Here is a 14756-nt window from a genome sequence, read left to right as displayed (position 1 = left end):
CATGCCTTCAAAGAACCACTCCCTTCACATAGTTCCCACCACCTCCTAATACTCCATTCACCAAAATCGTTTATACATCTCAGACTTTTCTCTCAAGACATCATATTCAACAACCTACTGGAAATGACCACTTGGATCCAAATAAATATGAATCCATTGATGAATCAATCCGTTGATAAAAGTTCTCATGATCTAATCACTTTCCCAAATGTCCCACCTCTGAACATTGCTGCATTGGAGATCAAACTTTCAACACATGAGCCTTTAGGGAACATTTCAGATAAAAAGCATAACATAGATCTTTAGAAAATATCTTTCTGGGTATGGTGGCACATGCTTGTAACCCTAGTGGCTCAGGAGGCTGAGGCAGGAGGATGGTGAGTTCAAAGTCAGCCTCAGCAAAAGGGAGGTGCCAAGACAAGACTTTGTCTCTAAATAAAATACAAAGTAGGGCTGGGATGTGGCTCAGTGGTCGAGTGTCCCAGAGTTCAATCCCTAGTACCCACCCCCCTCAAATACCTTAAGGTTGAAAACTGCATAGTTCCTTTTCCTTTTTCTTTAGTTGACATAGGAGCTGTTGCCTTTTTCAATGCCTCATTTGTGGGGCTGTGGCATGCAGGAGGCCCTAGATTCTATCCCCCACACCAAAAAAAGATAAAGGTATTAATTCCTCATTTGTTTCTTTTATATCTTACTTCTGAGAAGAATCTAGTATAAGTGTTGGACCTCCATGAATCCTGAATAAAAATCTTCCCTTCTCTATGGAAGGCCTTCTTTGCTACACTCTCCCTTGTTAACTTAATTTATGCTGTAGTTCTGTCTTTGGTCACATGATGGCATTTCATTGCTGCTTTATAAATATTCTCCCATAAAGTAACATTACTTTCTCAAAATAAAATAGAAATAAATGTGACTTTCAAGGACATTATTTTATTGATATATATGAACAGAAGAACACTGAAAGGAAATGCTATCAATTGTATTTGCTAGACTCCAAAATTCACAATTCATTTGCTTACTCATCCAACAAATATTTATTGGAAGCCAACTATATGTCAAAACTGTGCTAGCCAAAATCATTTAAACATCCCAGACTTTTCTCTCAAGACTCCATATTCAACTACCTGTTGGAAATGACCACTTGGATTCAAATAAATATATTCTTGCTAAAAGCATATCAACATAACTCTGCATGGACACAATACCTCACTTTCAGCCAATCTATTCTGTAATCCTAGAGGCTCATTTACATAAAGTGGAGAGAGTATGCAAAAGCAGGGAAAGTGGCAGTTTTAGATTCAGAAAAGTCTGTATTGAAATAGCCATTTTTAAATTTCAGAACTCTTATGATTGATATATAGGATTCTTAGAAACAGAAGAGGATAAATAAGGTTTCAAATATATGCTATACCCATAGTACATAGGGTTGAGTTAAAATCTCCAATATGCATTTGGCAATCATTGATAAAGATGATTTCAAGGCCTGCTTCTTTTTTGTTTCAACATTTATTGAACTCCTGTTGACTACCCTGGGCTTTGGCTAGGTGCTAAGACAAAGCAGTGTACAAAACAAGGTTCTTGTCTTCATGTTGCTCATAGTCTAATTTACACTCTTTAAAAATTGAAGTAAAATTTACATACAGGGATATGTGGATGTTAATTGTACAATTAAAGTACAAATGTAAAAATAAGACATTTTAATTGCTCCAGAAAGCTTTCTGTCCCTCTTTCTAGCCATTTCCCTACTAGTAATCACAAATTATTTCTATGAATTTATATTACCTTTTTCATCTATAGAACTTCAGATAAATGGAAGAGTATGGTAGATACTCTCTTCTGATTAGTATCACTCATCATTATAATGCTTTTAACATTTCATCTTTATAGCTGAGTACATTGGCAATTTATTCTTTTAAAATTATTGCTGTGCAGTATTCCAAGTATAAATGCAAACAAAATTTTTATCCATTTGGATGTTATTGGATATATGTATTGTGTCTATTTTTTACTATTATAAATATAACCCTTATGCACATTTCATATTTTTTTGTGTACATGTTTTCATTTCTCTTGGAAAATACTTAGAAGTGTAATGACTAGGTCATAGAAAAGGAAAATATTAATTTTGTATAAAATTGTCAAACAGTTTTCCAAAGTGCCTATACCATTTTACATTCATACCAGCATTTGTTTGAGAATTTCAGTTGTTCTACATTCTCATCAAAATATTAATGCTATGAAAGAGAGAAAGCTGGGGAACTATTCTAGGTTAAGAGATATTAGAATACATCCTAATTAAAAGTAGTGTTTGAGTAAGGACTGTAGGTCAGGTAATAGTATTATATCAGTGCTAAATTTTCTGAATGTCATCACAGCCACTGTATTGTGGTGTGTATGTGTGTATATATATATATATATATATATATATATATATATATATAGAGAGAGAGAGAGAGAGAGAGAGAGAGAGAGAGAGAAGAGAGAGAGAGAAAGCAATTGGCAAAATGTTAATTGGTCAATATAATCTAGATACAGAAATGTATTCTCTATATTATCCTTGAAAGTTTTTGTGTATTTGAATTTTTTTTCAAAATAAAACATTGATCAGGGAGTGAGGCAGAGATATCTATCAGCCCTCCAGCAAAAGGTAGCTGAATCAGAGAAAGAAACAAGATATAAAAACTTTGGCTATATATGTAAACATGAGATGATAGATTACACAAATCCCTTTATAGAGGAACAAAAAAAAAAAAAAGAGGGACAGCAAGCTGAGCTCTGCTTCTGGAAATAAACTAAGAAATTAATTCATAAGACCAGCTTGTTGGGAAAGACCACCACATATCTCCAAGACTTGTTGTTTTGAGAGTTAAGATAGCAATAGCTATACATCATGGATATGAACAGATTGCAAAGGGAGGAAGAGAGCTGGGGAGACTGAGAACATCTAAGCATCCCTTAATTAAGGTGGACTGGAAGCAACCTTAGAGAAAGGAAACAAAAGGAGAATATAGTTTAATAAGAAAAAAAACAAATTTGTTGTGTTAAATCAAAACCTCTGATACTAAGAAATCTTTGAAAATAAAGAATTTATTGAGCAGTGCAGATGCTAGCTAAAAGGTAGAAGGACTAGTCATAGGACAAATTCCCTAAGCCATCAGCAGCATGGCCAGATAGCAATTGGAAAAAAATGCCCACCAGAACTAACCAGGGTATTTTAGTGAAATTCTGGGGGTAAGAAACATAAATTGTTTACATTGAAACAAAATTGGCTATAGTAAGGAAGCGCTGAGCATTGTGAAGTGGGCAAAGTCCTGGGATAGGAGTTAAGTACCTATAGAAAAGTTTTGCTACTTTCTTGTTGGTTCCAAAATCAGAATTTGATGTGGCCTTGATGGTAATCTCTGGTGTGTTGAAAAGGAATGTGTAGCAGGTTTTGTTTGTTTGTTTTTCTGTGATGATTTAGCTTGAAGCTATGAGTTCAGATGACCTTCTCTTATCTCTTTTCTCCCTACATTCTCTGGCCTGTAACCTAATTTTAAGATACCTAACCTAATTTTAAGAAATTCTTCTCTTATCAGCTGTGTCAGATCTGAATGTGGAAAGACAATGTGTGAACTGCTTTCTCAGTATCAAAAAAGGAAAGACACAAAAACCAAGGTTGGCTCTGTTACATTCAGCCCTCATTTAGTGAGGGATAAAAACAGTGATCAGGAGCCCCAGGAAAGTAATCAGAGAGTGAATGAAAGGAATTAACAATGGTAGAAATAGATTATCAGATGGCATGAAGATGTGAGAAGGATGGAAAGGAGTTAAAAAAAAATCCAAAGTAAGAGTACCGTATTCTGGGGCTGTGGTTGTAGCTCAGCGGTAGAGCACTTGCCTAGCATATATGAATCATTGGGTTGGATCCTCAGCACTGCGTAACAATACATAAATAAAATAAAGTTGTAGATGTCCATCTGCAACTAAAAAAAGTCTTTTAAAAAGGAGTACCATATTCTGTATTTACAGAAGGGCCAAAGGTGAAACTAGATTCTGATTAGAATTGTATCTAATAGAGTATTCTCTTGGAATTTGCCCCACTCCAAAGAGCCACAATTTCCTCCACAGGTGGAGTTCATCTCTAACATCACCTTAAAACTGACAGGAGCAAGGCACAGTGACATGGCACACACCTGTTATCCCAGCAACACAGGAGGCTGAGGCAGGAGGATCACAAGTTTGAGGCCAGCCTCAGCAGTTTAGCAAAGCCCTAGGTAACTTAGACTCTGTCTTTAAATAAAAAAATAAAACAGGCTGGGAATGTGACTCAATGGTTAAGCTCCTTTGGGTTCAATCCCTGGTATTGAAACAAAACAAAACAAACTGATATGAAAATGTTCTCAACAAGTCAAGTTTATTTTTGTCTTGGAGAATTGTGCTCTTGCAGACTAAAGATTTCCCAAAGATATGCCAACTTCACAGGACTATTTAATGATTGTTGAATGTGACATCCGTTCTCTATGGTATTCTGGAATTATCTTTTTAAGGGATAGGAGCAATTCTTTAGATAGGGAGACCAGAAAGGAGGCAGTTGCTCCTAGGTTCAATCCCTAGTACTAAAACAACAATAACAAAAACATTATTGGCACTCAGAGAGAGTCTGGCTTGGGGCATTACTTGAATCCCCGTTATCATTAACTTAGAGAGAATCTCCAGAGAGAGATTTTTGGGTATGATGAGAGAAGAACTAAGAAAGATGCTATCTATATTTCAAAGTGAGACATTTAGGTGGAAAACTCAAAGATAATTAAGATAAAATAGTATAGCACTTGGTAGGGGAATGTAGCTCAATGATTGAGCTTATGTTAGCATGTGTGAGACCCTAGATTTAATCCCCATCATACACACAAAATAGTATGGAACTCAAGAGAGGAGAGAGAGAGAGAGAGAGAGAGAGAGAGAGAGAGAGAGAGAGAGAGAGAGAGAGAGCGCGCGCTAGAGATATATGCTGGAGGGATACATTTGAGAGTCAGTGCTTACATGGTAGTGAAAATCACAAGATCATCTGAACATTGTAATAGACTGAATAACCCCCTCACTCAAATATCTAGGTCCTAATGCCTAGAACATGTAAATTTTATCTTATGTGCTGAAAGGGACTTTGCAGATGTGATGTTAGGGATCTTGAGATGGGGAGATTATCTGGGTGGACCCTAAATATAATGACAAGCATCCTTGAAAGGAAGGCAGAGAAAAAATTCACATCAGAGGAATAGAAACTACAAAAACGTGATAATGGAAGCAGAAATTGTAGTGATGGAACTATATGCCAAGAAATGTTACCAGTCAAACAAAGCTGAAAGAATAAAGGAACACATTCTCACCTGGAGCCTTTAGAAGGAACCAGCCCTGTCTACATCTTCAGTTTAGCCTTATAATACTCAATTCAGAATTCAGTCTTCCAGAACATAATAAATTTCTATTGCTCAAACCCACAAAATTTATGATCAGTTGTTACAGCAACAATAGAAAGCTAATTCAAACACTTAAAGAAGAAAAGTTCTAAACAACAACCCTAAAGGATACCAACATTTCAGGGGAACTACAAAATAGCATTGACTCTGATTATAAGGTGGGAAGTTGTTAAACATATTTGGATTCAAATTCAGCTTTACAATTACTAGCTGTGAGATTCCGGGCAAGTTATTTAAACTACATATCTATTTTTTTTCTGTCTGTAAAGTTGGGACAATAACAATATGTACCTCAAAACACTTTTCTGTGGATTGAAGAATAACATCCAATTAAAACCTGGTACATAGCAAGTGCTTCAGAAATGATAGTGTTTGAGTTACGCATGTGCTAAGATGATTTACACCTGCTATTATCATGTAGTCAATAAATGTTATAATGAGTATAAATCAACACTGAATGATTTCTTTTAAAGGAGTTGGATTGTCCAGTTCAGTTCAGCAATGTAAAACTCCTGTAAGTATATCTTGGGGCTCAAAATATGATATTCTAAAGTAAAGGCTTCAGAAACAGCTTCAGAATTAAGTTTTCTCTCTGCTCTCCTACCTTCCTGCATTTGTTCTCTTTTTCCTTCTCTCTCTCTCTCACCTTCCTTTTATTTTTGGCAGTAGTGGGGATTGATCCTAAGTGTTCTACCACTAAGCTACATCCCCAGACCTTCCTGCATTGATTTCTGCCCTCAAGGCAAACCATGAAAATTAGAATTTCTCTTCTAAGATCTTAGAAACTACCCAGAGCAAGGCATAAAACTTAAAAGAATATTATTCTAATCTTCTCTTGCCTTTTGTCTTAGAGCTGACCAGAAAGAAATTCTCCAACTTACCTTGTCTCATAGTACATCATAACTCTCCCATGCCAAAAACGGTCCTGCCCCATGCCTCATAGGAAGGAATACTACACAGAGAGGGGAAATAAAGAATCTGGACAGGCCCTGTTAGGTTTCCCCACTATTTCCATTAGATATTCTCTCTCTCTCTCTCTCTCTCTCTCTCTCTCTCTCTCTCTCTCTCACACACACACACACACACACAGAATGCATCTGAATTGGTGTATGTGTGTGTGTGTGTGTGTGTGTGTGTGTGTGTGTGTGTGTGTATGTGTTTGCATATATACTTTTGGGACCACACAGGCCAAAATGCAGCTTGTTGAGGATTTGAGACAGAACAAAATTTTTTTCCACTTTAATAGTTACTTAATGAATGTGGCAACAATGCCACATTCCCTGGAAATATCTTTCTCCTTTCTAATCTCTTTAAAATTTTCAGGTAGCATTTATATTGAAATAGTTAAATGGTCACAATAATAATGGGAAACAACCTCTTTCTAGGAGCATAAACTTGAATTGGTGTTTCAAATCCTTTGCTTCTTCTAAAGTTTCTGGCATAACAATTTAAAGCAATAACCAAGAAATACAAAAGGAGTAATACTTAAGTTGAATCTGGAGCTAGAAGAATGTTAAATAAAGGCCTTAAAAACTTTTCTCCTTGCAGAGTTGGTGGCACACAATGGTAATCCCAGGTACTTGAGAAGCTGAAGTAGGCAAGTTCAATGATTGCCTGAGAAATTTAATGAGGCTCTTTCTCAAAATAAAATTTTAAAAAGTGCTGGAGATATAGCTTAGTGGTAGAGTGCCTGCCTAGAATGCTTGAAGCCCTGGGTTCATGCCTGGAATCATGAAACAAACAACAACAGCAAAACCTCTTTCTTCTCACAAATGAAAACATTTTAATTATTTACAATTTTTTAAGAAACTATGGAAGGAAGCATTGAGAATTAATAAAAACTACAATATAGATCCCCTCCACCTTGTATGACAACAAAAGCAAGGTACTAGGTAGGCACTGGGGGCTAGGGTTGGGGTCCAGAGGAAGGATTGTGTCAGGAGAGACAGGTAAAAGAAATCAAAGCCTGTTGGGAGTGATGAGGAAGGTAGGTGTATTAGGGAGATGGGAGTGGTGCAGACCTCCCTTACTTACCACAGGTAAACTCCAAACATATGGAGGAGATGCCACTTGTGGCTCCTCAGAATTAATGGGTGTGCTGGCTGGAGTTAGATGCAAAGAGGGGGATGGAGAGGATTCTCTGTGTGTGTGGTAGGGGCTCCTACTGCACTGCTTGCCAGCAAGAGTTGAAGGTGGGGATACAGATGTGGGAAGTGAAGTTTGGGTTGAGATGAAGCCCTCATGTGACCAGTTGCTCAGGCATTCATAAGCCTCCTTTTCTAGTTCTTTTTCCCTTTGCAACCCTTCTCTTTTCTATTAAGGCAGTCTAGGACTAGTTGGGGCACTGGTGTTTGGCCCAAAGGGCAAGGTAAAAGAAACTACTGCCCTAGAATGGAGCAACTCAGTGTGAGCAACTAGACCTCTTCCAAGGTGGTGTGGTATAAACAAGAGGAAGTGGCTAGTCCTGATCTGTTTGATGGACATCTCTTTGTGATGGAGGGAAGGGCTGAAGAAAGAAGGTCATAAGGGAACACATATACCTGTGGGTTGTAAATAATCTGCTTCCTTTCTACCCTGCCTGCAGGGAAATGGTCAATAAGCACAGGGATGAGGAGCCTTGAGATGAAGAGGGGAGGAGGCAAAAGAAATGATGCTTATTTACTCAGAGAAGTGGATAAATGGAGATTAATTCTCTAATTCAATATGGTGGGTATTTTGCAACTGGAGATGGGGGTGAGACAGGAGAAGATGAGGGTGGGACAGGGATGGAAAGGGGAATCCTTGAGACTTGAGGAGATTGGATGGCTAATTGGGTGAAAAAGATCCTTGTCTATTTTATGGGTAAGTCCATTGAGCATTCTGTGACTCTGTCTGTAGGTGTGAATGTCTATCAGGCATGTCTCAAGAACAAAAAAAGGAAGAAGAAACTGCTTGGGGATATGCACAGGTTGTTTTGTGTAGTGCTCTGGACTGCAACCCTGAGGGCAGAGGGTAAAATGGTAGATATGGCCCAGGCCAGAACAAAGCTGGTAGGAAACACTGCCCCTATTTACCCCTCATTCAGTCAAGGAAGAGGCTGATAAAATAGCCTAAAGAAGAGAGAACAAAGGAATCTACACATGCCCTTTGGGTTTGTGATAAAGGCAAGAATCTGGAGGAATACAGGAGTGGAATAGAAAAAAAGATGAAACCTTTGCACTCATTTCCCTGGCCCAAGGAAGCAGATGGGTGCTGGAATAAATAGCACACAACATTCCCTCTCTTTTTTCCCCCTAATGAGAAATTGCATTCAAAGAAGAAAAAGGGAAAATATATCTCAATGTGAAAAACACAAAAAGGGAAATGAAGAAAAGGTTCAGAATGTAGAGGCAGAGCTACTTTTGGAAGGCATTGAAAGAAAGGAAGCCATAGGAAATAATAACTAACAACAAGTACCATCTATCCAGCAAAATAGGAAGTGACCTTATCCCATTTAGTTCTTTTTTTTTTTTTTTTTTGATGTTGGGGGGGATTGAACCCAGGGGCATTATATCCAAGCCATTTTTATTTTTATTTTGAGATAGGAACCTGCTAAATTGCTGAGGCTATCCTTGAACTTGCAATACTCTTGCCTTGGTCTCCCAAATTTCTGGGATTATAGACATGCACACCTGGCTTGCCTTAAATTATTTTTTCTGATATTATTAGAAGGTCATTTTCATTGTTGGTTGTATTTTCTAGTCATACATTTGCTCTTATTTTTATTTTAACCATTTGATAGTACTGGTTTTAGAAGTTCCTGTTGTTGCCAGGTGTGGTGGTGCGCACCTATAATCCCAGCGATTGGGGAGGCTGAGGCAGGAGGATCACGAATTCAAAGCCAGCATCAGCAATCTAGTGAGGCTCTAAGTAACTTAGTGAGACCCTGTCTCAAAATAAAATATAAAAAAGGGCTGGGGATGTGGCTCAGTGGTTAAGTACCCCTGGGTTTAATCCTTGGTACCAAAAAAAGAAAGAAAGCAATTCACTCATTGCTATTGTCACTGGTATCTCATTGCTCATTGGATTTTGTCGTTACTCCATATGTAAATCTATACTTTAATTAGGAATTTTTACAAATTGCACAGAAAATGTCATATATAGATCAAATCATACACACATATACATACACATGCACATATATATGATATCTCAATCAAAAATATGTACACTTGTATATCACTTATATGCATAGCAGATGTACACAAAACACTAAAAATGCTGGTTTCTAAGAGGCAGATTCATGGGAAAGTATGTTTTCTTTTGTAGTTTTTGCAAATCTCTATTTTCTCCTTTTTCCAAAAGAATGTGTCTGTGTCATAAAAAATTAATAAAGAATTTAAAAAGAAGAAAATGAGAGTAATGTGTTAGTTGGGTTATAAAATGGTAAACACTTGATAAATACTTGCAAAAACTCAAAAAGATGGTAAATTTTAAGTGATAATTGAAAATCTGGGCTAGAAGTATAAACAGGAAATTATTGTATGTACATTAATGTCACACTCTTTTATGTGCAATATGGCGAAAATATCACACACGACTGCTGAATAGATCAGATGAAGTAATGAGTATAGAATAAATATGAGCTGCTTGATTGCCTCTTCTTCTCTACCCCTAACATATGCAGAGCCTCAGTTTCCTTTTCATCTCCTTCTGTTACTGGTAGAGGTAGTATCTAAGGTATATGCTTTAGAACAGGTTTAGACAGCAGAGATGAGTGCCCACTCTTTTGTTTCTGCTACTACAGCCTCTTCCTTGGCCTTACCTGAGGAACAGCTATGTATTTTGGCACTGCTGCAATTGTATTGGTTTCTTCCAGTTGACACAAATGTTATTTATTTATCTGGAGTCTCTGGTGAGCCATGGTCCCTCTATGTTCCTCCATAAGTGTAGGTAATGTTCTCCTTTCCACTTCAATATTATACCTACTCAGATAGGTACCACTCAGTGTTGGGTGGGACCTGATGCATTATTAAAGAGAAACAAAACAAAACAACAGCCAACAACAACAAAGCACGAAAATAGTTTCAACTCAAAGGCTCTTCCTTTCTGGGGCTGGGGATGTGGCTTAAGTGGTAGCACGCTTGCCTGGCATGCGTGCGGCCCGGGTTCGATCCTCAGCACCACATACAAACAAAGATGTTGTGTCCGCCGATAACTAAAAAAAAAAATAAATAAATATTTTTAAAAAAGGCTCTTCCTTTCCATGATGAGTGCATTGAAATATATTTGAATTACATTTTACAGAAAAGGGCAACTGAGGAACAAAGAAGTTAATTGTACAAAGTAAGAATTGGACCCAATTTATCTAAATCTAAAGTTGCAGTTTTTAATAACTATGTCTTGTTGTAGCCTCAGTGCCACAACATGAGTTATTGGAATATATACCTCGTTGTATAGAATGAAGTGAATGTTCTTTATCTTCTGCACTGTGTTTAGGGAAAATGTCAATAAAATATTTATAAATTGGAAAAAAGAAAAGGAAAAGATGCCACCACACTGCAGTTTTTAAACATTTTTCACTATTTGTGTGCTTATAATTTCTTTTTCTTTCTTTTTTCTTTTTGCTATAACCATGTGTTATTTTTGCAATCAGAAAATTCCTTATGGAATATTACAAATGCTTTAAGTGAAACAATATCTTAATGACATTAAAACATATAAAATACAATATTTATAACATATATTACAGATTTGGGTTAATATTCCTAACATTTGAATAACTCACAATTTAAAAAAATAATAAAATGGATAAAGATTATGAATAGCAAATTCATAGCAAGGGAAACATCAAGGAATAATAAAAAAATGGAAACTAGCAATGGAAGAAATATAAAAACAAAAGAATAGAGAGAGAAAAAAAGAAATCCTTCCTTAACCGATTAGAAAAGGTTAAAATGACTGAGAAGATTCTGTGCTTATTTGTGTGTCAGTAAACAGAAATATCATATGCCACTGGTGGGAGATTTTCATTCTTAAATTCAAAAAATTTCTGGTCCCAAACATCATGGATAAAGCATACTCAATCTGTACACATACAGAGTCTTAAATCCTGCTCCAGTGTGCCATGTACTACCTCCAGGTGAACGCCCTCTTCAATCAGATAGAATTCCAGTTTCCTTCACTTGACTATTCCCTACCTGGGAAGCCCTCATTACAATTCTTAGGCTCTGACTCCCTACAATAAGCCATTTTCCCAGCATGAATGCCTTTCTCACCCTGTGAGGTAAACATCTCTCTCCCCTCTTTTGATAATGACATCCATCTTCCTTCCTAAAATCTGCTGATTTTAGGACTGAATTATTCAGGAAGGATAAGGAAGGGAAGGAAAGGGAAGGATGAAGACAAGATGAACAATAGATATTTCATTCCATTTTATGACTGAACTATTTGACTACATTACCAATCTAAAAAGTACAAAATATGTTGGGTTTAAGTATAATTCAAAGGTAAATATAGCTTATGTGCTATGAAACTGCTCAGAAAAGATAGGTGTTGATCACAAATAGATCACCAACGTTTTATCCAGTTGAGAATGCCCTCTGCCAAACAGCTCCCTTAAAATGGAATTAATGTTGCTTCTGACTACATGTAAACTGAGTAAGCAGCAGAGGACATGATAAAACCTCTGCTTCTAATATTATGTTGGAAGAGAAAAAGTATGTCTGTGAGCCAATCAGCAAGACTCTGAGATTTTTGCATACATACCAGTTAAACACTGTAGAAGCCAATAAGGCAGAATGAGACTTGCCACCTGCCTGCTACCCTAGCACCCAACTTTCTGATAAGATAGCCACCACTTTCTCTCCCCCAACTCCATCTCTCTCTTTCTCTCTCTCTCTCTCTCTCTCTCTCTCTCACACACACACACACACACACACACACACACACACACACACACTGGTAAAGGGAAAGGGAAATTTAGCCTCTGTTAAAGTCCACAAAAGGGGTTGAGACTGCTGGCATCAATGACCAGAACAGGAGAGATCCCTTCTAGCTGGCATGGTCTCATATGCTGTGTGATCAGGACTAGAAATTTAAGGCTCGGTCTTTAGGAATGATCAGTATGAAGGACCTAGGAGAAAGAGGAAGCCATGAAAAGGAAAGAGGGAATGGAACTCTTATTCATAGCAACCCTACTTTCAACCTTTACTGGGTCTTCCTTATCAACAAATCAGCTCTTCTTCCACTAGATGAATAAAGGTATTCCTGCTTTGTTTGATCATCCTCAACAATCTGCCTTGAAAGCACCTTGCAAATGAGACTAATTATTCTCAGCCCTTCCCAACTGCCCTGCAGACACATTTTTCCAAATTTATAACTAGAATAAATCAAAGCATGAGCATGAACAATAGAGAGGGTGGGAAGACAGAAATCAGAAAATAAAATATACAGCAGTTATGGTTTGAATATTGGAGGTATCCCCTGAAAAGCTCATGTATTAGGCAATGCAACAATGTTCAGAGGTGAACATTGGATTAGTAGAGCTGTAACCATATCAGTGGATTAATCTATTTGCTGGATTGATAATTTGAATGGAGTACTAGGTAGTAATTATAGGTGGGTGGGTGGGCATGTCTGGAGGAACTATGTCACACTAGGGTGTGGCCTTGAACTATTTTCAGTCCTGGCTGGCTCTCTCTCTCTCTCTCTCTTTCTCTCCCCTCTCCCCTTCCCTGATGTTATGAACTAAACAGTTTTCCTCTGCCATGCCCTTCGACCATGATGTCCTTCCTTCTTAGGCCCAGAACAATGGAAATGGCTGACCATGGACAGAACCTCTGAAACACTGAGCCTAGTATAAATTTTCCCTCCTCTAAGTTGGCTGTTGTCAGGTATTTTGGTCACAATGAAAAGGGGACTAACACAACTCCTTACAAACAGATGAAATGCAAATAATAATATCTATATTATTATAATGGGAAATAAAACCTTATCTATTTCAGTCCCATTTTTGGCTAGATCCCAAAACAGTTGGTGTCAATTATATTGCTACCAAATTCCAAAGTGGGGAACAAGATGATGAAAGGAACTCTTACCAAGGACATGAATTGACACTGATTTTGTTACCTTTTGATAAGCATCCACTTAGAGCTTACAAAAGATGTTTGAGAGGCCAAGAAGATTGTTGGTAATAAGAAGTGTTAAGGTCTGTAAACAAGTCAAGATGGCACCTGGCATTTTGCCAGAGGGAGAGGTTTGTGAAGTAATGCCAGCGAGCCATTAAGTGTGGAGATTCCTTATTGGTGGACTGCTGTTATCTAGTTTGTTAACTAAGATAAGCTGTGTGTAATGTATATATACCCCTCCTGTCCTACAATAAACGGCTCCCACTCCTGCTGTATCAATGTACACAAGTTGCTCATCACCCCCGGTTATTTTGCTGCAGCTGGACTTCGGCACAGAAGAAGATTTCTAATGAGCTGCTGGTATTCCCTTAATGCCCCAAAAGAAGATGGAGGAATAGGAGCTCTTGTTATCACCTCAAACCTAGGGCAATAAACTTCAATAGGATCTTTTGGAGGTCGTGGAAATGGGTACCATAGTAGGTATTTGAGTCATCCCTGAGAAATCTAAAAGATATAAGACTGGCTGGTCAACTACTTCACTGTGATACCAAACTGAAGACAGTTTGAATTTGGGAATCATATTGGGCAAAGGATGTGTGAACCACTCCCATATATATGACAGGGCCAAAAAGGAGATTAGAACTATTTTGGGATGTCATAAATCTAGATCATGATGGTCTTCTGGAGGATCAAGGAAACATTAATAAAAACAATCTGGAGTTATGCTGCTGGAAACTTAAAGGCTAACAGAGTCAAAAGTGACTTGTCCAAATATGTGTATTAATACAATTCAAGAGAAGAGCATGTGAGAGATCCTCAACAATGAGGACTTCCTAAGAATCTTTAAAGATGTCACATACAAGGTCAACTTTAAATACCACCCCAGCCTGAAAAATGTCAATACTAGATGAACATAACAGTAGTATCCCGTTATATAAGACTTTAATTTCTTCCCATTTTCTCTCTGCCCTTTGAGTGGAAACCGTTTCATGACTAGCAATTTTTTTTACAAGCAAAAATGTCATGGGACATATCCTAGATTTCACCCAAGTGAAAGGAGAACTAGTTCCAAAATTCAAGTGTGTATAGGAAGCAGGAATAAAAAACATTCTTATATATTGCATCCTACAAATCCTGCTACTTCAACATATTTGCTACCCTGGAAATAATCTCAAGAATATGTGTGAGACTAGTTTCTGAGGTTATTAGATTA

The sequence above is a fragment of the Urocitellus parryii genome, chromosome X (genome assembly GCF_045843805.1).
Source record: "Urocitellus parryii isolate mUroPar1 chromosome X, mUroPar1.hap1, whole genome shotgun sequence".
NCBI lineage: Eukaryota > Metazoa > Chordata > Mammalia > Rodentia > Sciuridae > Urocitellus > Urocitellus parryii.
The sequence above is the reverse complement of the archived record's forward strand: the minus strand, read 5'-3'. Positions refer to the sequence as shown.